A 26,797-nucleotide genomic window follows, 5' to 3' on the forward strand; every position below is an offset into this window, starting at 1 on the left:
TAATGACTCAAAGGTAATAGATACTAGTTCCAAGAACACATCTTCAAGTATTTTTAGTATCCTTTTAGGTAATGGATTTGGACCTGGAATCTTAAAACTAATTTATATCACCTTCAGGCTTTCTTACTATTTCCTCACCATTATATTCTTTTCCAGTTTAAACATCATTCTTCTCTATGGAGAAATTGAAAGGAAAGGTTTAATAGTTTTGCTTTTCTGTTGGTCATTTGTTCATACCACATAGTTGGCCCCAAGCAATGTCATTCTTATCATATTTTTGGCTATCTTTTTGCTCTGAAAATACTGGATACATTTTTTTCTATTATCCTTAGCATTTTTCACTAACATCAGACAACTCAATACCATTATGTAGGTAGTTCTTTCATGTTATTTTTTATTTTTGTTCCTTTTCTGATCTTAAATAAACTTTTCAAGTACAAAGTTATCAGAAAATTAGCCATACAACCATCCTGATTTCTTTAAGTGATTCTTAATCTAGATTGTTACAGATAAAAGAATATTAGAATTATCTATATAAAATGTATGATTTTTTCTCTTTGTTTCTTGCAGTCTATAGCTGCATTACGCAATATGGCAATTACTAACCATCTGTGGCTACTGAGCTCAACTGTTGAAATGGAATTAGTCCAAATTGAGATATGCTCTAGACACCTAGATATCCAGTGTACACATTTGATTTTTGATGAATTTGTATGAAAAATTATAAAATATCTCATTATTAGTTTTTGATAGTGATTACATGTCAAAATGATGATATTTTTATATATTGGGCTAAGTAAAATACATTATTAAATTTAATTTCACCTGAGTCTTCTTGAAATGTATACTAGAAAATTTAAAATTGCTTGGGTAACATACATTGTGTTTCTATTATATCAATTATTCCAAGAACACATTTAATATTTTTAATTACATGTATTAGCTTCCTGTTGCTGCTGTAATAAATTATCACAAGGTTAGTGGCTTAAAATAATACAGATTTATGAATTTGCAGTTTTGGAAGTCAGAAGTCTAAAGTGGGTTGGCAAGGGCTACATTCTTTTTGGAGTCTGTATGGCAGAATCCATTTTCTTGCCTTTTCCAACTTCTAGAAGCCACCAGTATTCCTTGGCTTATGACCCTTTACTCCATCTTCTAAGCCAGCAGTCTAGCATCTTCAAATCTCTCTCTCTCTCTCTCTCTCTCTCTCTCTCTCTCTCTCTCGCTCGCTCTTTATTATATCTCTGCTCTGCTGCCATTATGACACTTCTTACTCTGATTCTGACTCTTTTGACTTCCTGTTAATAAGGACCCTTGTGATTACATTGATCCCATCTCAAAACCCTTAAATTAATCACATCAGCAAAGTCCTTGTGTCATGTCAGGTAACATATTTACAAATTCTAGGGATTAAAATGTGGACATCTTTGGAGGGCTATAATTCTTCTTGCTACATTAAGAATATTTAGTGTTGTGCTTTCTTGATCTGTTAATTACAATTTTTAAAATTTGGTTGTGATCAAATACTTTAAGAGCAATGATATTTTAATACCAAAAACCAAACATAAAAAGAAACAAGTCTGAAGTGGCATTGTGCAGTAGCTTCTCATGTAGTGATGACACTGAACTCAGCGTGACCTTAGTTAAGTCAGTCATTTAACCTTCTTGTTCTTTTTTGTTTGTTTTGTTTTTCTGTTTAGCAAAAGGATATCTTTGGAGTCTATACATGGACTATAAAATTCTTTAGGCCGTAGTTAAAATGTGTTCCATTTATTTTAGTCATTATTTTGAGTCCTGGTAAAAACTGATATTGACTATAAAGTATTTCCTATGTCTGTTATCAAACTTGTGAGTGATGAAGATGAGGAAGTGAACTGTGAATTGGTTTAATATACTGCAAATTGCGAAGAGTTACAGTCTCATTGCATCATGCAGTAGATAAACTTCTGTTAACACATAAACTGTCTATCCTGGTAGTCTATCAACTTTGAGATTTATAACAAATTTTGTTTTGAAATATCTTCACATTACCTTCTCTGTGTAACCTACTTAAGCAGCTATTTAAAAATTACTGTAAAGGGTCAAGATTATATATTTTTTAAAGTAACAAAATACCATTTATTGGCTTGTTTTTCTCTAGGGAGTTTTGGGAAATTTTCAGAGAAAAAGCCACAATATTTAGGCTGGGGGCGGGGGTCTTGATTTTTATAATGGGTGTTTGGAAGACTAAACAACTTCATATACATTGTGTGCAATATGGCTTTATCATTCTTTCATTACATCATTCTATTGTTTGTATCTAGATCATCCAAAATAGTTTGATTTACATGCAATAAAAGCAAGCTCTAAAATCAAATACAAGTGATTTTAGGAAAAATCATACTTTTGAAACATTTGTGACATAATTCCCAATTTGAAGTAAATATTCAAAAATTAACTAAAAAAGGTGGATTTACGTGTTTAGAGATCTTGAGAGAAAGAGAAAGGGACAGACAGACAGAGAAGAAAAAAGAGGAAGAGACAGACAGGCATGTACACACACACACACACAGAAGAGACAAATACAGAAATATCCATTCCTTTTGGAGATGTCATTTAAAGGTCTCCTTTATTTAATGTTTAAGAAATTATGGAACTAAATATTTTGAGACAGGTAGATAATGTTCATCAAATCACTAATTGAACAATAATGAAAATCTGGGCTAGTGTTTATTTTAATTGTATAATTAGCATAGAATCTTATCCAGAAAAAGAAGAATACCCAAACTGTGTCTGTGATACAATAAAAGGGCAATGCCATTGGGATATAACTGAAAATTTTCTTTTCCATATTGAACTACAGAACATTAATTTTCATGTGCCTTTTCCACAATTTGGTGAAATTTTACAGAAATTTTTGATAATACTAGAAATGTAGACTCAAATACATACTATACAACAAGCTTCAATGCATGATGTACAATAGGATGATGTTTTGATTGTATTTATTCAGTACTAAAGGAATACTTAAGATCGTTTTTTGTAATTTAAGTTGCTCTAGACTATATTACAAGGTCCTGAAATCAATCTTGGTATGACAGAGTCAAAAGCAGTTAAAATGTCAAGAGAATCTGCATGATATTAATAGAGGGTCAGTAAAAATACTACTCAGTCTCTCAAATACGTAAAAATCTATTTCAAAATAAATAATATATTCTATAAAATAACGTATTAAGCTATGAATAGCTAAAATCTTTGAAGTTGAATGCTGATATATTTTAAGTAAAGAGTAATTGTACCAATTAAATATAACTATAAATTATAGATATCGAAAAAAAGTACCTTCAAAAAGAAAGAAAACATTATTATTAGCATAATGGCACCAATATTTGGAAGTTTTTAACAGTTCAAAATGATCTGAGTTTACTTTGAAAATCGGGATTTATTTCTGATTTAAGCCACTGAACTTTAAACATGTTTCAGTATTTCAAACCAACCTTGATGAAGAAGCCCCATTTCTCTACGTGACAGTCTCATCGTAAAATATATAGTCTTGATCATGACTTCCTTGGTTTCCATTTCAAGTCTTTGAACCATAAACTATAGAGAAGCATGTATAAATTTAGTATTCAAGCAGGTGTGTTCTCTGAATGCATACCTGAAATATTCAGTATCAATCAAGTGTTTTAAGTAGTCTTTTCTAATTAAGGAGGATTGTGTGAACAGATTCTTCCCTGTAGAAAGAACACCCTCGCAAACAGCCACCTTCGCAGCAGTTAGGCCTTATAATGTTGCAATGCTTTTTATTTTTATGCCTTTCATAATTCCCAGTTGCCGTTCATTTAGATTCAAGTCTGAGCACTTAAAATGAGGTTACATCAGGGGAGTTCTGAAGATGGTAGAGGAATATTTTTTCCCAAGACTTGTTTTAGAAATTTGTTTTACTATAATTTATGTTATTTATTTTTTTCAGACATAGAGCACCAATCTTTCATAACATCCTAAAATATTTACTACCAAGCAGCACTTAGTTGATTTGACCTGGTCATAAAAAAACGTGCTTTTATATCAGTTACCTCCCGAATAAATCACAACTCTCTTTTCATAATGATTCCTCTTGTATTAAAAACAACAAATACTGTCTCATCTATTTTTTTAGTAGAATCATGCCATTTCTGTACATGATCTACCTGGTATTAATCAATCATTTTTTATTTGTTTAAAGTATAGAAACCAAAATGGAATGTGTAATCCTACCATGGGGTTTAGCATAGCTGAGATTTTAGTGACATAATCAAATTGGAATCCCCTATTCTAATTGGCACTCAAGTTTGCCAATTCTGGCCTTTTATTTCTCATTATCGTTAGTCATAATAATTGTTTTTACTTCCCTCCTCTATTAATTCTATTCTCTGAAGAGAGATTAGCAAGCCCATCCAATATAGAGAATAAATGTGTTTTTTTCATGTACCAGCTTGTTTCACTCTTTGATCTATTAAGTCATTCATTCACTAATCATTTGTACTCTGAGGGACACAAAGATTAAGTAAGTTTCTATGCTCTCTATAAAGTAAATCACCAGGGAGAGAAATGAGTTTGATTCATGTTTTACCTTTATCTTTGTACTTCTTCTTTTACTCTTCATCCTTCATTGATTACCTTAACCTTCAAACCAGTTTGTACTTAAACATACAGAAAATGTTTATTTTCTACGTATATTAATATCTAATATCTAATTTTTCAGTACGGATGGTGAAGTATTAATTCAAAACAACAACTAACCATTTACAATCAACAAATTAATTGTCAATAACAAAGTTAGGGTTTGTGGTGGTTGTTTGTATCAAAGTCAGCTCTCCTGTGAAATACTTGGACCGTGCCCAGTAGGCAGGAGGCAGTTTTCAGTAGGTGGTTGCTGAAAGAATATGTCAACTTCTCCAAATTTCAGAAATATTACCTCTACCCCTTCCTTCTTGTCTGTTCTAAGGAAATTAAATTGTCCTCTCACTATTTCTTGATCACAAAGCTGCTTTGGTTATTGCTCAGGACCACTGTTCTGAATGGTTGAATATTGATTGTTTGACGATTTGTCCAGGTAGCTATCGTGAGTTGAGTGATATTAACTACTAATCTAACTATTTTATTTCTAAGACTGGACTCTACAAAAATTCTTTCCTAACATTCAGTATCTTCTATTTTTCATGAATTATGAAAAATACTGTTCAATGACTTTGAAATGAGATTTCAAGTTCTCATATTTCCTGTCAACAAAGCCTCCCTATTTGAATTCACGTATGTATTTTCTATATTCTGGAAGAATTGTCTTTTGTGTTGTTTGGCTTAGGTCTACTCTGGCTTTGGTGGTTTCCTGTTAACTAGTCAGAGTTGAACACAATCGATTGTTTGCCTGTTTCACAATTCCAGAGGCCTTGTTACTATATACATATGAGATATTATATACAAGATCAAAGGAAAATACAAGAAAGAATTAGTTGAGGGTTGTATTTCCCCCCATTTCAACCCCATTTTTCTCATTTAGATGGCAATTTTTGCTTGATAGTTGGAAATTTTCATATGCATTACAGAAATAAATAAGCACCTATCTATATCCACTTCTTAGAAACATAAAGTGCTATAGATATTTTAAATCTCTATATAGAAAACACATCATGAATTTCTGAACTCCCGTACTGTTTTTTTTTTTTTTTCAGTTCTACATATACTTATTCTAATTAGAAAAATTTCTGATACTGTAAGCGTTCATAGAAATCATCTACTTTAAATATTGCATTTTAATGAAATAGTTCAGGCATACAAACATTTCATATGTAATATTATAAACACCTGTGTACTCAAGATTAAGTCTGAAAAATAAAGCACTGAATTCAGCTGAAGCTCATTGTGATGCCTTCCCAACTTCACTAACCCCCATTTTCTTTTCTTTTCTTTCTTTTTTTAAATTAAAATTTATTTGGTGACAGTGTTTAGTAAAGTTACATAGATTTCAGGTGTACAATTCTGTATTACATCATCTATAAATCCCATTGTGTGTTCACCACCCAGAGTCAGTGCTCCTTCCATCACCATATATTGGATCCCCTTTACCCTCATCTACCACCCCCTTCCCCCCTTAACCGCTGGTAACCACCAAACTGTTGTCTGTGTCTATTAGTATTTATTTCTTCATTTGTTTGTCTTGTTCTTTTGTTGTTTTCAGTATTATATCCCCATATCAGTGAAATCATATGGTTCTCCACTTTTTCTATTTTCTACTCTGAGTTTCATGGTTATCATTGTTCTGCATGTATATGTGCTTTAGCCACATATACATGTGCTCAGAAAACAATAGACAAAATTATTTTTCATGTTTTAAAACTTGATTTAAAAATAGTATCATCCCACAGGTATCTTTCTGCAACCTGCTTTTGTTATTGCTGCTCCACATTGCATTTCTGAGATGAATCCACCCAGACTAACTCAAGTAGCTATAGTACATTCCTTGTTCTTTTTATTGCATCTACTACAGTATTGCAGTATGCGAATAGTCTATAAATTACCAGTCCATTTATTTATCAAAAGGTATTTAGATTACCAACTCCCCTTTTGTTGCTTTTCAAATAATTCTGTAATGGGTGTTTTATGTACGTGTGGAGAAGTATGCAGGAGTGGGGAGAATGGGTTTTAGTATGTACAAACATTCACCTATCACTTAACTGATTTCCAAAGTTGTTGATGTATTATATACTTTCTGTGCTTGCTCCACATCCTCATCAATACTTGGCATTGCTGGACTTAAAATTTTTGCCAATTTCATAGCTGTGAAATGATAGTCCATCATTTAACTTGTATCTCTGTAATAACTAGGAAATTGAGTACTGTTTCCATATGACATTGAGAATCTTCTGTCAATTGGTTGTTAATCTTGGCTCACTTTTTCCTATCATATTTTTTGTCCTTATATATTTATAAGAAATCTTTATATACTTAGATACTAATCCTTCTTTGGTTATATGCATAACAAATATATTTTCTTAGTCTATGCCTTGACTTTTTTTGATGTACATGAAGTTTTCATTTTAATATAATAAATTTAATATATTTAATAAATAAACACACTTCCTTTATGGACTTCACTTTTTATATCGTAATGTTTAATAAATCCTTCTCTTTCCATCTACCAAATCATATAGTTATCTTTTTCTAAAAGTTTTAAGCTTTGCTCTGCATCTTTAAGTCTTTATCCTACTTTAAATATATATTTAGGTGTGAAGTTGAGAGCTAGTATTATAATTTTTTCATATGCTTAATGTATTATCTGAATAATTCATTTTTGCATTGCTCTCTAGTGCCACCTATGTATCAAGTTTCTACAAACTTGTCAATATATTTCCCAGCCTCCTATTCTATTGATCTAATTTCTATTGCTAAACCAAAGCTACATCGCCTCAATTACTGTCATTTTGTATTAAGCCTTAATAGTTCATATGGAATTACCAATACCTTCTTCTTAAACATTGTACTGACAAGTTTTGACTCTTTGCTCTTGCAAACAAATTTTAGGATTAAGTTTGCAACTTTCTTGAAAAACTAGAGTGAGCTTTTTGTAATAATTACATTAATTTTATAGATTACAATATTGAGTCTCCCATCTTAGAACATAGATTTTATTCATTTGTTTGGGTTTACTCTTTAATTTTAATAGATTTATAAACTGTGGGTCAAAAAGTGACTGCTCACAGTCACATAACCAGTTAAGAGCAAAACCAGTGGTAGAAGGAAGGTCTTTTGACTCCTTAACAGCTCCTACACTAAAAGGGGTTAATTATTCAGTCAGCTAAGTGAAAGATCTTGGAGTCCTTGAAGCGTCTGCACCCACCAGCAAGAAAGTTAATCCAACCTCCTGAATTTACTAGGCAATTGATAATCAGAGTGTGTGAGAGGGCTTGTTACATATGCAGAATCTCATTCTTTCTCTGGTCCTACAGATTCACAATCCTCATTTTTAAAAGATTCCTGGGTCACTGGTAAGCACAATAAATTTGTGAAGTATTGCTTACCAAAAATGAGTACTAAAACTCATGGCATTGGCTCTTTTTCTCTAAAACCTGCGAAAAATGCTAGCAGTTATCTGTAAGTCATTGAACTGCAAAGGATGCAGGGCAACAATCATAGCGGCCCATATAAGGGCACATAGATCATACTCTTGCCACAGGGTCACAGCAGCCATCTGCTTTACTGAGTGAACATCAAAGATTCAAAATGAGAAGAGATTGTATATACAGAGTGTGCCAAGAAAATGTATACACATTTTAAGAAAGGAAAAAAGTACTAAAATTGTAATACTTAATATATACTGATAGCAAAAGATGAACACAAGTCATGTTTAACTTCTGCAATTGCAAGAGGTGCTCGAAGTGGTTACCATCAGTATCCAGATACTTCTGATTACGGCGAACTACTGCTCGAGCAATGTTGACCAAAGTGTTAACATCTCTTAAAATGTATATACATTTTTTTTTTGGCATCCCTGGTATGCACACTCATATTCCTTTAAAGGATAAAAAGCAAAAAAACTGTTAAGGGTTTTTCTAAAAGGAGCATATTTCAGGAATATTAGAGCGTCTTTTGATATCTGTAGTCACTCAGGAAACAAATATACTTGCTTTGAAATCACTAACTGCCCTAAATTGGCATTTTAGCTACTAAATGCCATTGGGGAAAGTTCTGTAGAGAAAAGATGGATACTGGGGGAGACAGAAGCACAGAAGATTCAGTCTTTAAAGTAAAACAAAGAAGAAAGATCACACGATTTTTTCCAAGTAATCATATACTATTCATGTTAATTTCCATTCAGCTTTCTTGTTTAACTACTACAGCAGCAGCCAGTTATCTACAGGGGGGAAAAAAAAGAAAAAGAAAAAGAAAAAAAAAAAAAAAACTGTGAGGAGAGGGGATTGAAGAAGAAAAAAAAAGTGAGATCCCTGCAATATTATCTCGGGCCACTAGGGGTATCTTTGTACCATTTTTCATTCTGCACCGATTTGGAGTAGAAACCTATATTAGGGGAAAACCACGGTCCTCGGCATTTTTGCGAGCAGTGCACCCAGAATCTAAAAAGATTGAAAAAAAGAAGAAAGAGCGAAAGAAAGAAACCACAGTTCTTTCGGTCACCCGAACAGGGCTACGAAATCGCTCTACCGGACATCAGCACCGGGGATTCATTTTTGAGGTCAATTTCCAATCGAGATAAATCTATTGGATTAGTAGGATTATCTGATTGCAGCTGAAAGAAGTAACGTTTTTGATCATTTGTATTTCTTGCTTGATGGTCGGATTTACATGGAGGTGGCTTTGGGTCCCCAGGACTCTGGATCGTGGTTGCAGCTGGAGAGAAAAAAGGATCAATCGACACGTTTTGGAAGTGTCTGTGGGTGAATAAAAAAAAAGAAAAAAAGAAAAAGAAAAAAAAAAGGAAAGAAAGAAAGCAAAAGAGAAAAGGGGGGGGGAGCAAAACGGGGGTTGTGGCTGCTTAAAGAAGAAAAAAAACAAGTGAAATAAAGGAAGCATCTTGAATTCTGAAACAAGAATTACCTGGTGCTCAAAATTCCAAAAAAGCCTCTAGAAACTGGTAAATACTTTAACCAATTCAGCTTGAATTTGACGGCGAAGTGTTGTAGAAACTGTCTCCTTGAATTATTGGAAGGGGACTGGGGGAAGATGAGGGGTCTCCCTCTGTGGATTTTTCTTACCGAGGGTAAGTTTGGGGGTCTTTTATTGGGAGGGGGCTGCCGTGGTTTGTGTGCCGCTGCGCGGAAGGTGGAAGGTGCTGCGGCCGCGGTGCTTGTTGAAATGGGAGAAAGGGGGAAGCAAAACCACCTCGCGCATCTCGGGATCGCTAGGGAGCTACCTAGATGGAGCTTAAAAAACCCTCTTTTGCGGCGTCAATGGGGAAGCTGAGCAAACCCTCCAAGCTCTCAACTTAGCATCGAAAATCTCCCAGTTGGGGGATCCCTTTTGGATTCAGTGCTTTCTCCTAGTGATACTTTAAGGAGAGGAGGCAGGAATGCCTTAGAATACCTGCGTGTGGAGGGGGAAAGCCCAAGTAGACATCGCGGCGGGCTCGGCGGCGGTTTCAGCGGCTGTCTTGGCTTTTCCGGCAATTTTGCAGGGAGAATTGGCCGTTTTCATGTTGTATCTTTCTGCCTCCCCCTCATTCTCTTTTCTCCTTCACGCCTCCCCCTTCTCTCAGCTGATCACTAAAGGGTTACAGGGTCACTGAATCGGATAGAGACAGAAGTGAGTGACGGGCCACTCATGTTGTCTTGTAATTCACTTGCACGACTTTGCATAATACTGTCCAAGGTAACTTTCTTCGAGTTGGAAGAGTCCAGGAAGGCATTGCAGCTTTTCTGCCCAGGGCCCAGGATGGCGAGTGCGCCAAGCAGCCGCTGCATTTCTGATGCATCCCAACCCTGGCTGCCTCGTCACTTACTGGCTTTTCTTTCCGACTGAGTGGAGCGCGCGCGATCCCAGATATTTTCTTGCAGCTGAATTCAGGGGAATTCCCCCCTCCCTTTTAAAAATGTATTTTGTAGCTCTCAAGAAAAGCTTATCTTTATTTGCAGAAGGAAAATCAATTTCAGCAGATATAATTAAAATTAATCACTCAAATGAGTAAATATTAATTGACTTAGGAAACTAAAAGTTGCTTTGGAATCCAGGAAAGCATTTTATTCTGAACCAGTTTTGGTGTCCACACAGGTTCAGAACAATAACATCTACAGAACTGATTCATTTAAAATATATGTATATTTATATAGATAGATATGTTAATAGGTTAATGAACACCACCCCCATCCTTTTGACACCTCACTCAGCATCATAATTTTAGTTGGCTTTTTCTATTTAAGGCCATTTTGTTACATTTTAAACCTTCACACATTGAAATACATTAGAATGACATGGAGATAGATACTAGTTAAACTATAACATAATGTATTGTGTACATTTTAATCTTTTGAAGAAAAGCATCAAATTTTTTTCCCCAGGGGTTTTCGTTTACAGATTATAAAATGTGTGTAGATACCTTTATGGTTTTAGCATTGAAACTTCTTCATTCCTTGTGACTCATTGAAAGGCAACTCTTCAATGTCATCTGAAGCACGCATCCACCCAGTACTTATTTCAGGAGTTCACAATACATCAGACATCCTGGTATTAAAAGAGGAGACTCACCAAACTTTCTTCCTGGATTTGTGTGTCTATATATGTTTCTGAAATCTAAATTTTGAAACAAGCACATGCCATTTATTTTTCTTTTTAAGGATAAAATAGCAAATACAAAAGTTCTGTCTCCTAAGAATTCTATAGTGGAAATGTTAGTTTTTATTTCTGCAGACTGTCTAAGCTTTTCTCAAAATGATAGAAACAGCAAGGAATAGTTTCTGCAAGCCCAGTTGTTTGTTTTAAGGAGATATCTGAGAGGCTAGGTTTGCCTTTTATTTCACGCAGCTCTAAGTCACGTGGTTGATGTGCAGCGTGAACTAGAAGAATGGATGTGCTGTGTATTGGTGCATTCTAGACACTGGTCCTAGCCACGCAGTCCAGTAAAGTTTAACATCATTTTTTTAAAAAAATTAAATGATTGAAAGAAGACAGCAAGCAAATAGCATATTAAATGATAATTAAACACTGAAGGGGAATGGGAGATGGGCTAGGATTTCTCTTTTTAGGTTTGAAAAGAGTATAGTGTTCATACAAAAGTAGATGAAGAATAATAGTATAAAAAGTAGACGGAACATGAAAAAGGAGGTCCTTTTCAAAGTTAACTTGCATGTTTTTGCAATCTTTGAACCAGTGGTCATGGCATGTTCCATAGTGCTAAAGCAGACAACTCAGCTTAACGTGCCTTTGTCTTGTTTGAACAATATTTTTCTCTGTCAAGTATAATCATTACTTTCCACTCCCTCGTTCTATTCTCTTTCGGCAGAGAGAATGAAAAGGGGAAAACTCTGGCCTACTCTTTGGTTTCTACAAGGAGTTCCTACACAAAACTGGTAAACTTTGTAGGTGGTAAATTCACTTTGGAAGTCCAATAACAATCTAAATAAAATAAACAAAACTACACACCACCAAATTTTTAAAAACTGGTCAGCACATGAATAGCAAGGTAACCAGTTAAGTAAATGTTCTCCATGAATGGAGAGAATCACTGAAAGGACTACTGAAAAACCTGAAGAGTTCACTTAGAAAATTAATTACATTTTTGCTCTACCTTATCCAGATACATATTTTTGATCATGATTATTAAAAATTACATGGTGGCTTTTATCAGTTCCAATTTTGCTACAGAGTAACAGAAAATGTGGTAATTTGGGGTAAAGTTATGGAAACTCTCAATTAGCCTTAATAATTGCAAGCCCAATTCCTAATGTACATGACAAGAATTAGCATTGGATTCCCCAAAACTTATCCCTATGGAAGAATTGATGTTGCATTTACTGGAGCTTTGCTTAACAGATACACCTGTCCCCTGAAAGTCTCCATGTGTTCCAAGTGGCCTTACATTCAAAGGGGGAGATAACACATTTGCTGCACCTTCTTTTAATTTTGAGAAGATTAAATACAGTTAAATGTTATTCTACATTAACTGAGTTTTAAAAATTAAATTACTACACACTGAACTGAAAGCAAAATGAAAAGGGCAATCCTTTAATGATTTGTAGAAATTTAACAAATGGCAGCCCCAAATGCAAATCTTCCATCTCTTTTGCTTTATTGAGAAACGCAAAACAAAACTTAACTTGCAGGTAATTTAAAATTTCACTTTTTAACATCTCAAATTTGCAAAGCCCATAAAAATTGAAAAAAAAAAAAAAAGTGAACACTCATGATGAATCTAGAGTGTCATTTTAAATACCTTTTAAAAGATAATTTAAAATATTTTGAGGCAGCTGACCGCTTAATGGTGTGGGATGGCAACATTCTCCACTGTTGCTAAGCATAAGTCTTTAACAGTAACAGGTTTGATTGTTCTTGCTTTGTTGTTAAGGGAATTGCACTGACAGTGTCAAATAGTCCTATGATACTGTGATATCTCTGCCTTTAAGATCCCCTGCAAAAAAAAAAAAAGAAAAAGAAAAAAAAGAAAACAACAACAACAACAAAACCACACACCCATTTGGTAGCAAACCTGGGTAAAAGAGAAACACTGCCAACTCTAACCTTTACTGAAGTCAGAGCAAACTAGTAAATCACTCTAGGCATTTGAAATGATTAGACATTAAAGTTTGGGGGGATTTTATGTGAATTCTTTTTATAACAGTCAGTATAATCTCTTCTATGCCTATTTCCGTTGCATGTAAGAGAAATTCTAGTCAATGGCAGAACGCTTTACTGCTGCCATTACTGCAGACTTTATAGATCAGAGATGTGTCAGCGTGTTAGCTTTAGCAGTAACGCCTCTTTTGTGTGAAACCTTATGGGCCTTGCAGGCACTCTCTCATTCTGACACTCATAAAATGCTCAAGTCCCCATATTTACTATTTAATTTTCTTCCTATACATAGCAACTGAGCACTTCAATATATGAATGTGCAGCCAAAAAATGACAGGCAAGTGTGAATGGGACTAATGAGTTTTAATAATACACATATTAGGGACTGCTACAGGAAGTTTAATTAAGAAAAACAAGTTGAGCATGAAATTCGTTTTGGAACAAATGCAATTTAAGATACTGCTACCGATGTAAAATCAAAAACCACAATGATACATCGCAGGAAATAAACTTTCAGGCTGAGACTTATCTCTACTTAATGCAGTTGGCGTCTTAGGACCTGCCTTTAAGTTGATGAGCTTGGGTTTGACTTAGGAAATAAGAGTATATATACTTTTTCACGTGTTTTCACTTTTCTCTGGTTTCTACAGCAATTTTCAATTAGTATCTTCTCTATATATCTAGTCACATTTGTTGTACCTGATGCTGGTTCCCTTGTGATAGGCCACACTGTAACCTTTTGTTTTCCTGTAGTCTGCTTCTCTCATATCACCTATGCCTGCGGGTAGAGCTACCTGTTGAAACCCATGCCGTCCCTCTGGGTGTGCTATACATGGTGCTTCAATAAGAAATCTGCTTGTGTATCCATTTACCTGCACCTATACTTCTGTTTGATTTTTGGTAAAATCAAGAAAACATGTAGTTTTGTTTGCTTGTTTATGTACTTATTTGGTAGTGGCAATGTGTTGGGGACCAGAAGTTGGGGAAGAGATAGAATATCGAGCAAATGTTTTCGTAGAATGCATTTTTCTTACATTTTGTTTGTATCTAAATAACATAGGTACATCTGGAGAGAGTGAAGAAGCCAGACCATAATAGGAAGGTCTTACATGTTTTTCAACAACTGCCTTTTGGGAAAATTATAACTGATATACTAATTTATCGATATAGATATTGGGCATCACTTATGTGTAACAGTTTTTTCTTCCTTGACACACCAATGAATATTGAGTCTTCAGAAGGAAAGAGGTTAATTGTAATGTTCCAAAGTGAGTTGAAAATTCTTGTTGCCTTTAAAAAAAGTAGTTACGGTGAATACTTTCATATTGTCATATGGGATACTTTCTGTGCTTAGGAGTTCAACAAGGTTACATATGAAATCAATGAGTACTGATTTGATAAAAACTAACTTGGGATTATCACTAATATAAGTTTTCCACATAGGACAACCACCTTTCTTAGGACATGATTTACCCAGAAAACAGTGATTACTACATAGGACATTGACCAACAGTGGTCACAACATTCACACCTGAAAATAATACTTGAGCCATTTAATAGTTAACCACAATACTAAAGTAATAAAGATTCACTTCAGTAACCATTATGTTTCAAGTAAGTGCATCTGTCATTTTTAATTTAAATCTATATTACTTAGCTGTCCAAAACTTTACACATAAGTGACAGTGTTATCTATCCTTTTTCTTATGGGTAAAAGAAGTCACCAGTTTCATTTCCTCTTTAACTGTGTCAAGTGTTCAAATGTGTATGTTACTATGAGATTGATACCAAAAGTTCTTATTATTTAGAACTGTGCTTTTTAGTAATAATATCTGAGAAATTATTGAATATACAAAGGTAAAACATTTTATATAACAAAACGATATTGTAGTAACAGTATATATAACCTCCGTGATGGCAGGGATTTCTGTCTGATTTTTCAAAGCTGTGTGTGGTTCCCCACAGGCTCTAGAACTGTGCCTGGCAGATTACTGGGGGCCAATAAATACTTGTTAAATTAATAAAGAGACCAGGCTCTAGCTTTGCATGTTACTTCTTTGCTTAATAATTGGTCTTTTCATTTTTGCTTTTTATTTTTTCTTAAGTAATTTGTTATTTGAATTAATAGATATTTTGAAGTTATGTGCACAATTCTAAAAGTAAAAGGAATATATTTAAAAGATTGGATTTTAATCAAACAAATAATAATTGGCACTTTTACTGATTTTTGTAATATAGTTATTTGACTTTACCTTGATATATTATTTTATCAAGACTTACACATGTTATAGGATTATTTCTGGCTATAATTTACCAAAATGTACATTAGAGTTATTTTCTGCCATGAAGAAAATGTGATATCTCAAGGAACTTTGAGAGCACTAAAATTTTTTTCAAATACTTAGAAATTGGACAATAAGATCTAAAATGTAATGAAGTTTGGCATTCTGGTAATTATTCAAGACTTTTCTGTCATTTTTAAAAATACTTGATAATTCCAAACTCCCTATCATTCAATTTTATTTAAATGGTGAATTCATTTAGCAACTTACATTACATATGTATATTAAATTCTTGTGAATATCTATTCATTGATGTTCTGTTACACAAATAGCCCATGAATAGACCATTGTTTTGAAACTTGTTATTATTAACAAATTAATAAATTATTACTAATAAAACTGTAATGTGAAGGGAATCTAAAAGATGTAGATATTTGAAGAAAATTGCAAGTGTAATATTCTTTCCCCTTTGGGGCACTGGTTGAGCTCTAAGCCAGGTCAGAAGTGACAGGAAACCCTAATTGTTGCTTGGTGCCTTACGTGAAAGGAGTTGGTGGTCTTAGTCCAGTTCCTAGTAGACAGTTACTTCTTAGACAACAGTCACTATAGTATTTGCTAATTCCAGCAGAAGCCTGAGTGCGAATGGACACAAAGGTTTAACTACCCCGGCTCTGCTAATCATCATCCAAAGTGTCAAGATTGACACACCCTGTCACAGGGCCATACTGAGAAACTTAGTCCTGCCCCTGCCAAAGTTGTAGCTATTCTCTGGCAGCAAGGCTTTTATATATATATATATATATATATATATATATATATATATATATATATATATAGAGAGAGAGAGAGAGAGAGAGAGAGAGAGAGAGAGAGAGAGAGAGAGAACTTTAATTAAGCAGGGCATCAGGCATGGCAATTCTCCACTATTCCCAGGCACAGCAACTTACTAGCAACAAAAGTAAGCTTAAATAGTGAGTTGAGAATGTAGCACTGCTGTTAGGGTGTGCTGTCTTCTCTATAAAGATACTGGCAGCATAATTAAGTTGCTTCTGGAAGCAATGACTTGTGACCCAAAGACGCCCCCTATCAGACAAAAGCATCAATTTAATGTAAAGGGAAGTAATCAACTCTACCTGGCTATCTCTCCTGAGCTCTTGAGTGATTATTCTTTTCTTCTGGGGGATCACTGGATTGCCAACTGGTTTTCAAAAATGTGTCCCGCAGTGTGCTACGTATACAGTCAGACCGTTGCCCATGTTTCTTTATTTTTGTTGTTTTTCTGTTTTTTGTTTTGTTTTGTTTAGTTTTGTTTTAAACATGTTGTCTTATCCATTCCTGTCCCTCTCACCCAACTTCACCTTTTTTTTTTTTTTTTTTTTTTAAGATTTTTTATTAGGGAAGGGGAACAGGACTTTATTGGGGGACAGTGTGTACTTCCAGGACTTTTTTCCAAGTCAAGTTGTTGTCCTTTCGATCTTAGTTGTGGAGGATGCGTTCAGCTTCAAGTTGTTGTCCTGTCCTTTCAGTCTTAGTTGTGGAGGGCGTAGCTCAGCTCCAGGTCCAGTTGTCGTTTTCTAGTTGCAGGGGCACAGCCCACCATCCCTTGCGGGAGTCCAACCAGCAACCTTGTGGTTGACAGTATGCGCTCCAACCAACTGAGCCATCCAGGAGCCCAGCGGCAGCTCAGCTCAAGGTGCCGTGTTCAATCTTAGTTGTAGGGGGTGCTGCCCACCATCCCTTGCGGGACTCGAGGAGTTAAACCGGCAACCTTGTGGTTGAGAGCCCACTGGTCCATGTGGGAATCGAACCGGCAGTCTTCGGAGTTAGGAGCACGGAGCTCTAACCACCTGAGCCACTGGGCTGGCCCCCAACTTCACCTTCTTGTTCATTTGGAAGTCAGAATTTCTAAATAGATTCTAGATTTAACAATATTTGGAATTTCCATCTGAGAGTAGATCCGTAGAGAAGCAGAAAGTAAAACTTATTTTATATAGTTAAATGTGAATGGCTTTTGTCAGCTACTGCCTCAAAACAAAACAAAACAAACAAACAAGAAACTCTAGTATTTAGCCATTAATTGGAATGGTCATAGCAAAAATATTCAGTTGTGGAATGCAGAAGGAAAGACTATATCACTTTGATCTCTATTTCTTCGAGTTGTCATAAATAAGCTGTTATGGCATCTTAGAATCCTTTTTTCTTGTCAAACAGTAATGGAATTAGCTACCAGTCTATGTGATCATCCATGCATACCCCTGCATGATGAGGATTTTCATTGTATTTTCATTTGTTTCCACCTCTTTTCTGTTTTACCCCCTCGTGCTATTATTCTAATTGAGATAATGCTATCACAGAGGTCAGTCATTAAAAATAGATAAATAAAATCTGAGGGCAGGGTTAATTGATGAAAATAACATAATGGATGAATTGGCTATTCATTCAAAAATATTTTCTGATGACATGCAGTATAATGAATTGTTCTGGGGATGGTTATTAAAAATCAACAATTCAAAAGTGATAGCCTTTATTTTTGAAGAGTAAGGCCAGTCTGATCACGTTGTTTTTGTGATTATAATTCTTCTCATCATACTTGGGATGAGATCTCACATTCCTAAAATGGCATAGAAATTCTGGAATTGTCAGCTCCTCTGCCCTTCTCTCAGTCACACTGATCTCTTTGTTCTTGGAGAGCCCCAGGCTTCTCAGCATTTGTGTCTTTTCTTGCCTCTCTCTGCCACACTCTGTACCCTGGTCCTCACCTGCCAATTCCTACCTATATTTCAGAATCCAGTTTATAGATCACTTCAAAAAGATCATCCTTCCCACTCCAAATTCATTAAATGTGTCCTCAGAGCCCCCTGCATTATCCTTTTTGGCAAAGCATTTATGACTAAATAGTTATCTGTGTAACATAAAGTTTGTCTTCCTCATTGAACTGCAGCTTCCATGAGAATCAGCACTATTCCTATCTGGTTCATGTTGGCCTCTCCAGTACCTCGTATTAAATAATTGTAAGAATGAAGAGGGAAACTGGGTTTCTAAATTGCTGTGATAAAAACGACTATGGGTTCAGTTACAAGAAAAGTTGCAAGTGCTTTGAGAGTTAAGGGAAGGGAGTGTTTTGTGGCTGGGAAGATCTGGGAAGAAGTACTCACTTTTTTTTTTTCTCCAAATTAAAATTTATTAGGGTGACAATGGTTAATAAATTTCCATAGGTTTCAAGTGTACAATTCTGTAATACATCATCTGTATATCACTTTGTGTGTTCACCACCCAGAGTCAGTTCTCCTTCCATCACCATATATTTGATCCCCTTTACCCTAGTCTACCACCCCATTCCTCCTTTACCCTCTGGTAACCACTAAACTATTATCTGTGACTGTGAGTTTTTGTTTATTTGTTTGTCTTTTTCCTTTGTTGCTTTCAGTTTTATATCCCACATATCAGTGAAATCACATGGTTCTCAACTTTTTCTGCCTGCCTTATTTCACTCATCATAATAATCTCAAGATCCATCCATGTTGTTGCAAATGGCACTATTTAATCTTTTCTTATGGCAGAGTAGTATTCTGTTGTGTATATATACCACATCTTCTTTATCCAATTATCTATCAAAGGACGCTTTGGTTGTTTCCATCTCTTGGCCACGGTAAATAAAGTATTGGAGAGGCTGTGGAGAAAAAGGAACCCTCATACACTGTTGGTGGGAATGCAGATTGGTGCAGCCGCTGTGGAAGGCAGTATAGAGGTTCCTCAAAATATTAAAAATAGAATTATCATATGACCCAGCAATCCGTCTCCTGGGTATATATCCAAAAAATCTGAAAACATTTATCTATAAAGATATATGTGCTCAGAAGTACTGACTTTTGAGCCAGACCTTCAGGGATGCTAGTTGGGGTCCCTCCAAGCAAAAACTGATGGGGAAGAGTGATTTCCTGGAAGCGAGATCTTGGTAAACAAGTTGGACCCAATTCACTGACCACAGCTCCCAGTGCTGCGTACTGCCTTCCATTAGTATTGTTTTTTCACAAAGATAGATTGCCACCAGATATAACCTCTGCAATATACTCATGATTTTTTCCTGAATATTCTTTAAAATATTTAGTTGGTAATTTTTTTTCTCCTATAACTGTCAAATTTTAGTTTGTCTTTTCTACTTAACTTTCTGTTTTCTCTGTTGTTTTATTACATGATTGGAGAGGTTCATTTACACTGGAAGTAGACCAAGGAGAATGAGAACAAATAGAATTGCTTATGTTTTCTGCAGAGGAAGGGGAAGTGGAATGTAACTCTGAGAAACTATTGATGCTTGTCTATCTTTTCTCCTAGAAGGAGGCTCTGGACAAAATAGAAACGGATGCAGGGTTTATCTGTTAATTCTATCTATTAATTCTTCTGCCTTACCCATTTGTTTGAATTCACTACATGCGAAAAACTGTTTTTTTTTTTGTTGTTGTTTTATTGAAAAGTATTTCAATGTCTTTGTGTTTCTTCAATTATCTGTTAAACTGAGATGATAATGATCTCTATTTTATGGTATTTAGAGACAATTAAATGAGATGATGCAGTCACTCACTGTTTGGCCCCAGTCTGTGCTCAGTTCATGCTAGCCATTAACCAAGTTATTAATTAATAACGGCCATGGCAGAATATACTTGTCCCCGCATTAGTCCTCAGTAGCAACATGTTGGTATGACCCCTACATGGGCCATGGCATACCTTGAACTTTTACATATTTAAGGTCTGGAACTTTGATATTCTCATCACAGAGTAGACCCCTTGTAATCCTTGGTTCTAATTATTTCTTACTTTTTATCCTTGTACCCTTCCAGTACTACATATCTTTCTACCCAAATTTAGTTACTCTATTCAACATTAGAATAACCATTTCTTATAACCTTTGCTCCTTGAAATTTTACCATTCTTACCTTGCTTATCCACAGTCCTAACTTGTATTATTTACTCTCTGCTTCAGATTATGGAATATTGCTGGTAAAAAGCCTCAATATCACTCTGTTTGTGCCTATTTTATATAAATTATGCCTATTAATTAACCCCAGCAAGCAGATCAGCAGTCTTTTTATTTCCTTCCTATTGGTGTCCTGTGAATTTCACTCTCCTCAAACCCTCACCCTGAGCATATGACTTCATTGAGTTAGTCTCAACGGGGAGCAAAGCAAAATGTCCTGTATTATAAAGGTTCAGAGCCTCTTCTGTGGAGTTAGGTTTGTTTCTTGCATCTGCCTTTTCTTAGCTGTGTGGACTTGATGAAGTTATCTTACCATCTAAAGCCTCACTTTCCTCATCTCAAGCAACAGTACTTGGCTTATTAGTTTGTTGTGGGGACTAAAAGACATGAACACGAACCGCATAAAGTACTTTAGACAGGGTTTGGCAACTAGTTGGTGGTCTATAATATTAGTTGTTTTTGTTGTCATTTTCACATAAATGTGGATGTATTCAGCTGGACTTCAAACTGAACATGAAAATAAAATTATTTCTGATTTCTTTATCACCAATTCATTGACTAAGGTAATGGTTCTCACACCTTTGTAATCATGCAATCCTGTGGTTTTGAAAACCAAGCCATAAAAAGTATAATATATATATATATATATATATATATATATATATATATATATATATATATATATATTCTTACATAAGTATTTCTATTATCAAATCGAAAAACATACACAAAATAGACATTAAAAAATGAGAAAGATAAAATCAGTATTTTTAATATCTTATAAATCTTGACGTCTTCATTCCATCATTCATTAATATCTCAAGATAGAGATTCTTGGGGTGCAGTTCACAGCTAATGAAATCGATATAAATCCGTATTTCATGTTATCTTCTTGATGTTTTCAAATATTTTTGTCTGACTTGTTATAAATCATTAAATAGCCATTGTTTAGTTTGCAATGTAACTGAAGAAGAGCTTATACTATAAGTAGGAGAAGTTTCATTTCTGCTCATTTCTTGTTCTTATGATTGTATTACTAGTATTTCTTTAATCTACATTTATCTTGTGGGAAATAATGCAGTAATCTGTTTTGTGAAGGTTACTTCAATTAAAACATGATGAAAACTGTATAAATCTACTCATCCAATGAAGTAAACTCTAATACTGCACTATACATTGAAAAGGAAACAAAACAACAATAAAATGCCACTGCTGGCAAACCTACTGCGTTATAGAAAATCTACGCCTTCCCAAGATGCATAGTGTTATATACATCTCATAGCCATGTGAAGGCACTTGTATTAAAACATATATTCATATTAGCAAAGCTTAATTTCTTTCTCTTTTGCTTTATAGAAAATACTGTGATACATAGAAGTTCAGTAATTTGCTTCCCTTTTCTAATGTGGTCATTTTGTGGTGGCATATGAACACAGTGCTTTGGAGATCCCTGCTCCACAGTACTGCTAGTTTAATTTTCTTGTGAATAAACTTAATATTATTCTTCCCCTGCTAGGAATATTTAATGGCTTTTCATCACCCAGTGAATAAAATCCGAACTCTTTAGCCTTTTAACGAAGGGCTTGCTTGATTTGGCTGTAACCTGGCATGCCAATGCCAGTCTGTCTCATTTCAATGCTCAACCTCATTTACTCTGTGTTCTGGCCAAACTAAATTGTGCCCTCCTCAAATGTGGCTGTTTCTTTCCCTTCTGTCATAGGTTAGATTTCTCAGGGTGAAAATAAAGGCTTGGAGATGGGAGTTTGCCAGCTGAAAGTTTATTGGGGCATGCCATTGAAAAAAATACCTGGGACGGAGTGAGAGAATCCCAGCCAACTCCACCCTCTGCCCCTTTCCGCAGGGAACCCTGGGGCTGGTATGGTTGGTCTTTCTACACTGGTGTGTACCAATCATTGGAATATGAGCCAGCTCCAGGAAGGTTGAGCACCACAGCATCCACTACATAACCTCTCCACTGTTTTTAGAATGTGTACTCAGCCTGGGATGTCTTGTATGACCATCAGTGTATGTTTCAATCCTATTCATTATTTGAGACCCAGCTCAAATTCCCCTGATTCATGAACTCTTTCCTAATCTACTAACTTGAGGTAGACCTGTTTCTTCTTTTAAAGGCTAGCAACATTTTTTGCAATTACATTCATTTGTTTATTCATCCAATTTTTAAGTATTTACTACATGATTTACTTATACATTAGTTACTTTAAGTGTTCAGTTACAGAAAGGACTCACAGGACTCAAATAGTTTATTCTCATTGGACAGCTTTATTACAGGCAAAGAATACAATAGAGCAATAGCAAGAGAAAGGTATGTATTGAATTGGGTCCAGAAACCTCAGATTCAGGCTTCTTGTTGCCCCACTGCTGGGTCACACAGGATGCCCCTTGTCTCCAGGCCTTAAACCACCACCTGTGTGCATGTGAAACATATTGGTACAGGAAGCCTGAACTCTGTTGGTCCTTGGGTTTTCTTATAGTGAGGCAGTGAGGCAGTCACATAGGCACATTCCAGTTACATGGCCAGACTTGGCCATTGAAAATCGCCACAATCCACTGAAACCAGTTTTATTATATCCGAGTATGATTATATTATTATTACTAAACCCAGTTCTTAAACATTACAGAGCACTGTTGATAGGCTGATATGTTCTGAGCTTAACTCATACACTCATAGGTACAAAACATTGTTTAGCTTTGGTTAATACAGTCAGTCTTCATTATTCCTGGATCTATATTTACAAATCTGCCTATTCACTAAAATGTATTTGTAACCCCAAAATCTGTGCTCATGATTCTTTCAGTCATTCACAGACATGAGCAAAGCAGCAAAAAAATTGAGTTGCCCTATGATCACGTTTCCAGCTGAGGTGATGCTCTGCCTTCTTGTTTCAGTTCTCAGACGGAGCTGAACAGAGGGTGGGGTTGGTAGAGATAGTGCAGTACGGCATAAGAAGCTCAAGCTCCAGGCCAGCTGGAGGGGTTGGGGTCTCAACTCTCAATCCTGTTAGTAGGGTCTCCTCAGACAAGCCACTTAACAATTCTGAACCTTGTTTTCTCTTTTGTAAACTAAAGAAAACAGAATCTACTAAGGTGAATTGTTTCTAGGGTTTAAGATTATAGTTTATAACTGTTAAGTGTGTGTGTGTGTGTGTGTGTGTGTGTGTGTGTGTGTGTGTGTGTTTCCCTAGGGACAATGGATCCGTGTTCCCTCATTCAGTGTATGCAATGACCACAGAGACAATAACTACAATGAATAATGGCAATCAATTGTATTGGTCAAGCTCTACGCAGCTTGGTGATAAGCACACAGTCAATCCAGATCAGCTGAGATTTGTTAATGTCAGCTCTATGTAAAGGGTTTTCATATAGATTTTATGATGGATATAAAGATATTATTTCAAAGGCAACAGCCCCAAATCCTTGCCCTTGAATAGGAAATTCAGTGGGCTGGGTGGGTGGGGGGTGTCAACAATAAAACAAGTAACAAAAACAAAGCAATATTCCTTTACAATATTGTAGCTACTTGGGAGCAATGGCTGGATTGTACTTGTCTTTATATTCTCACAACATTTAACATGATAGCTTATACATTGCGGATACGCAGTAAATGTTTGATGAGTCACTGAAAGATTGATGAATGTGGCCACCCCCTGTGCTTATCTAATGTCCCAGTCTCACTACTGTCTCCACATTCATCACTTTGGTCTGGGTCATTCTGGAACAAACTAGTTGATAAACCAGCTATTAAGATGAATTAATGCAAGAGAGATAATATATTCCCATTTATGATGTCATTTAAAGTTTGTTTATTTTTTTATTGTGTTTCTCTCAATGGGATAAAACATGTTTTAACGCAAAGGGTGGAATAATGGAAGAATTTGTATGTCCATTAACTACAAAATCAGAAGATGCTAGTCCTATGTGGATTGATAGGCACATCTACTTGCCTGGTCTGCTGAGTAAGGCTTTTCTGACCTCATTAATTTAAGTATTTATTACAAAATATTTGAAACATGGAGGTAAATACAGAGAATTTCCTAACAAAGGTGTGTGTGTGTGTGTTTGTGTGTGTGTGTCACACAACATTATCAAATACTAAGACTTGTAAAACTTGCTGTAGTTAATTGGTGGTCTTCTAAGGCCTCACCACAGGTTATCTATCATAGGTGTCAATTAATTAATAGCTAGAACTAATTTCTTTCCCTTTTCTCCTTACCCAGTGGTTGCAAATGTCCTGTTAATACATATTTATGTATCTGTGAATAATATATAGTATTATTTTACATATTTTAAGCTTTATTTAAATAACATTTTACTGTACCCAATCTGCTATAACTTGCTCTATTCAAAATTTTTGATATTTATCAATGTTGATATATTTAGGTCTAGGTCCTTTATTTTCACTGAAGTATGGAATTCCAATTTGTGACTATATCATAATTCATTTATCAGTATCTATTAGTGGACAGTTAGGCTATTATGAAGTAGAGGTTTTCTTTTTGTTACATATTATTTTAACAGAAACAACCAATCACTGCATTCAATGTAAAACAAAAAAGGTAAATAAAAAATAAAAAAAATAAATCTAAACTTCCAATAAGAACAGGGTACACCATTTAAATTCCTCTGTTTCTATGAAATCGTCAGAATATTTACCTAGACTCTATCTTCTGAAGGAAATTAAACACTTTTCCAATTCAATTTTAAGTGTATTGGGATCAATTTTTTAAAAAGTATTAATTGTGACGTGAAAGACTAAATGATGTACAATGATCAAGAGGATAGCCTTTAAATCAGATGCCGATGGGCTTTTGGATCTGCTATTGATTAGCTGGGAGACCTTGGCCAAGGTATTTAACCTCTGTAACTCTCAGTTCCTCTTGAGTGTAAAAGGGATAACTGATGAACCAATAGGGTTGTTGTAAAGGAGATGTAAATGCATGAAAGCTAAGGGTATGGCATATACTAAGAAAGCACCAATAAATAGGGGAAAAAAACTGCCAAAAGTTTGAGTTTTTATATTTAGGCATATCTATATCTATATCTATAAATATAAAAATATATCTATATACATTTTAAATTTCAGTAATTTAAGCCAGCCATATTTTTACATCAGACTTAGATGACTGTTATTATTATAGAAGCAACTTCTGAAAAATCTTTGGGGTCAATACTGTAGTGCTCCATACAGGTAAGCCCATGAGAAATGGGATATTTCTGTAACCTCAGAAACTAAACATTATTAGAATTTAAAAATTCGCCATGGCTTACATAATTCTAACCCTCCACAATTTGTGTTAAGGTAGCACATCAGTGAGAAAAAAGAGCCCTTTTATTTTTAACACAGTTAAGGATATATAAAATGCACACACAAAAAAGTGTTATTTTGTTAATAACCAAACAAGTAGTTATTATTATTACTGAAATACCAAGTATGTACAGACGAACTTGTGTAAATCGTTGTACTTGAAAATTAGGGTGAATAAAAATGGTGATGGAGACTTTTAAGGCCTCATGACAGGTTCTTTATTTTACATGTAGAAAGGGTCTTTTTAACACCAGAATGTTACTAGGAAAGACTCAGTCGTGCTGTGGCCCATCAGGATTCAGCTCAAGAATAAGCGTAATATACGCTTAACAGAAATGGATTTGAGTAGCTAAATCTTCAGTACATGCTAGAGTTCTGGGACAAGAGTGGGATGGGTCTGAGGCTGTCTTTTGTATGTTGACATGCTTTCACAGCAAATGTATGCGAATTAACACAGACTGCGGTATTTTTGAAGAAAGACACTTATCTCCTTATTGCCTCTGTGATGGACTGTTCAGAGTGGCGAAAAGAACACCGGGACTGAACCAAATCTCTTGCTGCCCTATATAGCTTTTACAATCTCCTTTTCAATAACACAAAGTCAGGGCAGCCTAACTGCCAGACCAGCACTTCTTTAAGCATCTTTCCATAATATGACAGGATAGAACCATCTGTAATACGTATCAACACTATTATTTTCAAAGTAAGCACTTTAAAAGGTGCTTGAACAGGAAAAGACAAATACGCCGTGTTATATGCTATTTTGCAGTTAATGTAAAATTACATTGTGAATTGCATCACACTGAATGTTACATTTTATTCCGATGCATTTTAAGTTGAACTGGGTAAACAGTGTTATAGACGTGTGATTAGAGTTAATATGCAACATGCCATAATTAGGTATGATTGTTCTTTTAAACTACCGAGCTTTTTTTTTAAATTCTTTTTTTGACGTCTAACAGA

At 35.1% G+C, this 26,797-nt stretch overlaps 1 protein-coding gene across 12 annotated transcripts in view; it reads left to right on the forward strand.

Annotated features, from left to right (window-relative positions):
- The window catches only part of NLGN1 (neuroligin 1), a 773,311-nt gene that overhangs the window by 135,170 nt on the left and 611,344 nt on the right, over nt 1–26,797 (forward strand). For 3 of the 12 annotated variants that reach the window (XM_074328036.2, XM_019750410.3, XM_074328085.2), the window contains exon 1: nt 9,011–9,733. The exons of 6 other annotated variants lie outside the window; for them this stretch is intronic. The gene's annotated coding sequence lies outside the window, so the exon portion shown is untranslated. Of the gene's footprint in view, nt 1–9,009; nt 9,734–26,797 lie in introns of those variants that run through there. 3 more of the 12 variants (XM_074328056.2, XM_074328075.2, XM_019750412.3) reach the window with 2 other exon arrangements.

Source organism: Rhinolophus sinicus, chromosome 17, assembly GCF_057876585.1.
Source record: "Rhinolophus sinicus isolate RSI-liver-muscle chromosome 17, RSI-T2T, whole genome shotgun sequence".
Classification (NCBI taxonomy): domain Eukaryota; kingdom Metazoa; phylum Chordata; class Mammalia; order Chiroptera; family Rhinolophidae; genus Rhinolophus; species Rhinolophus sinicus.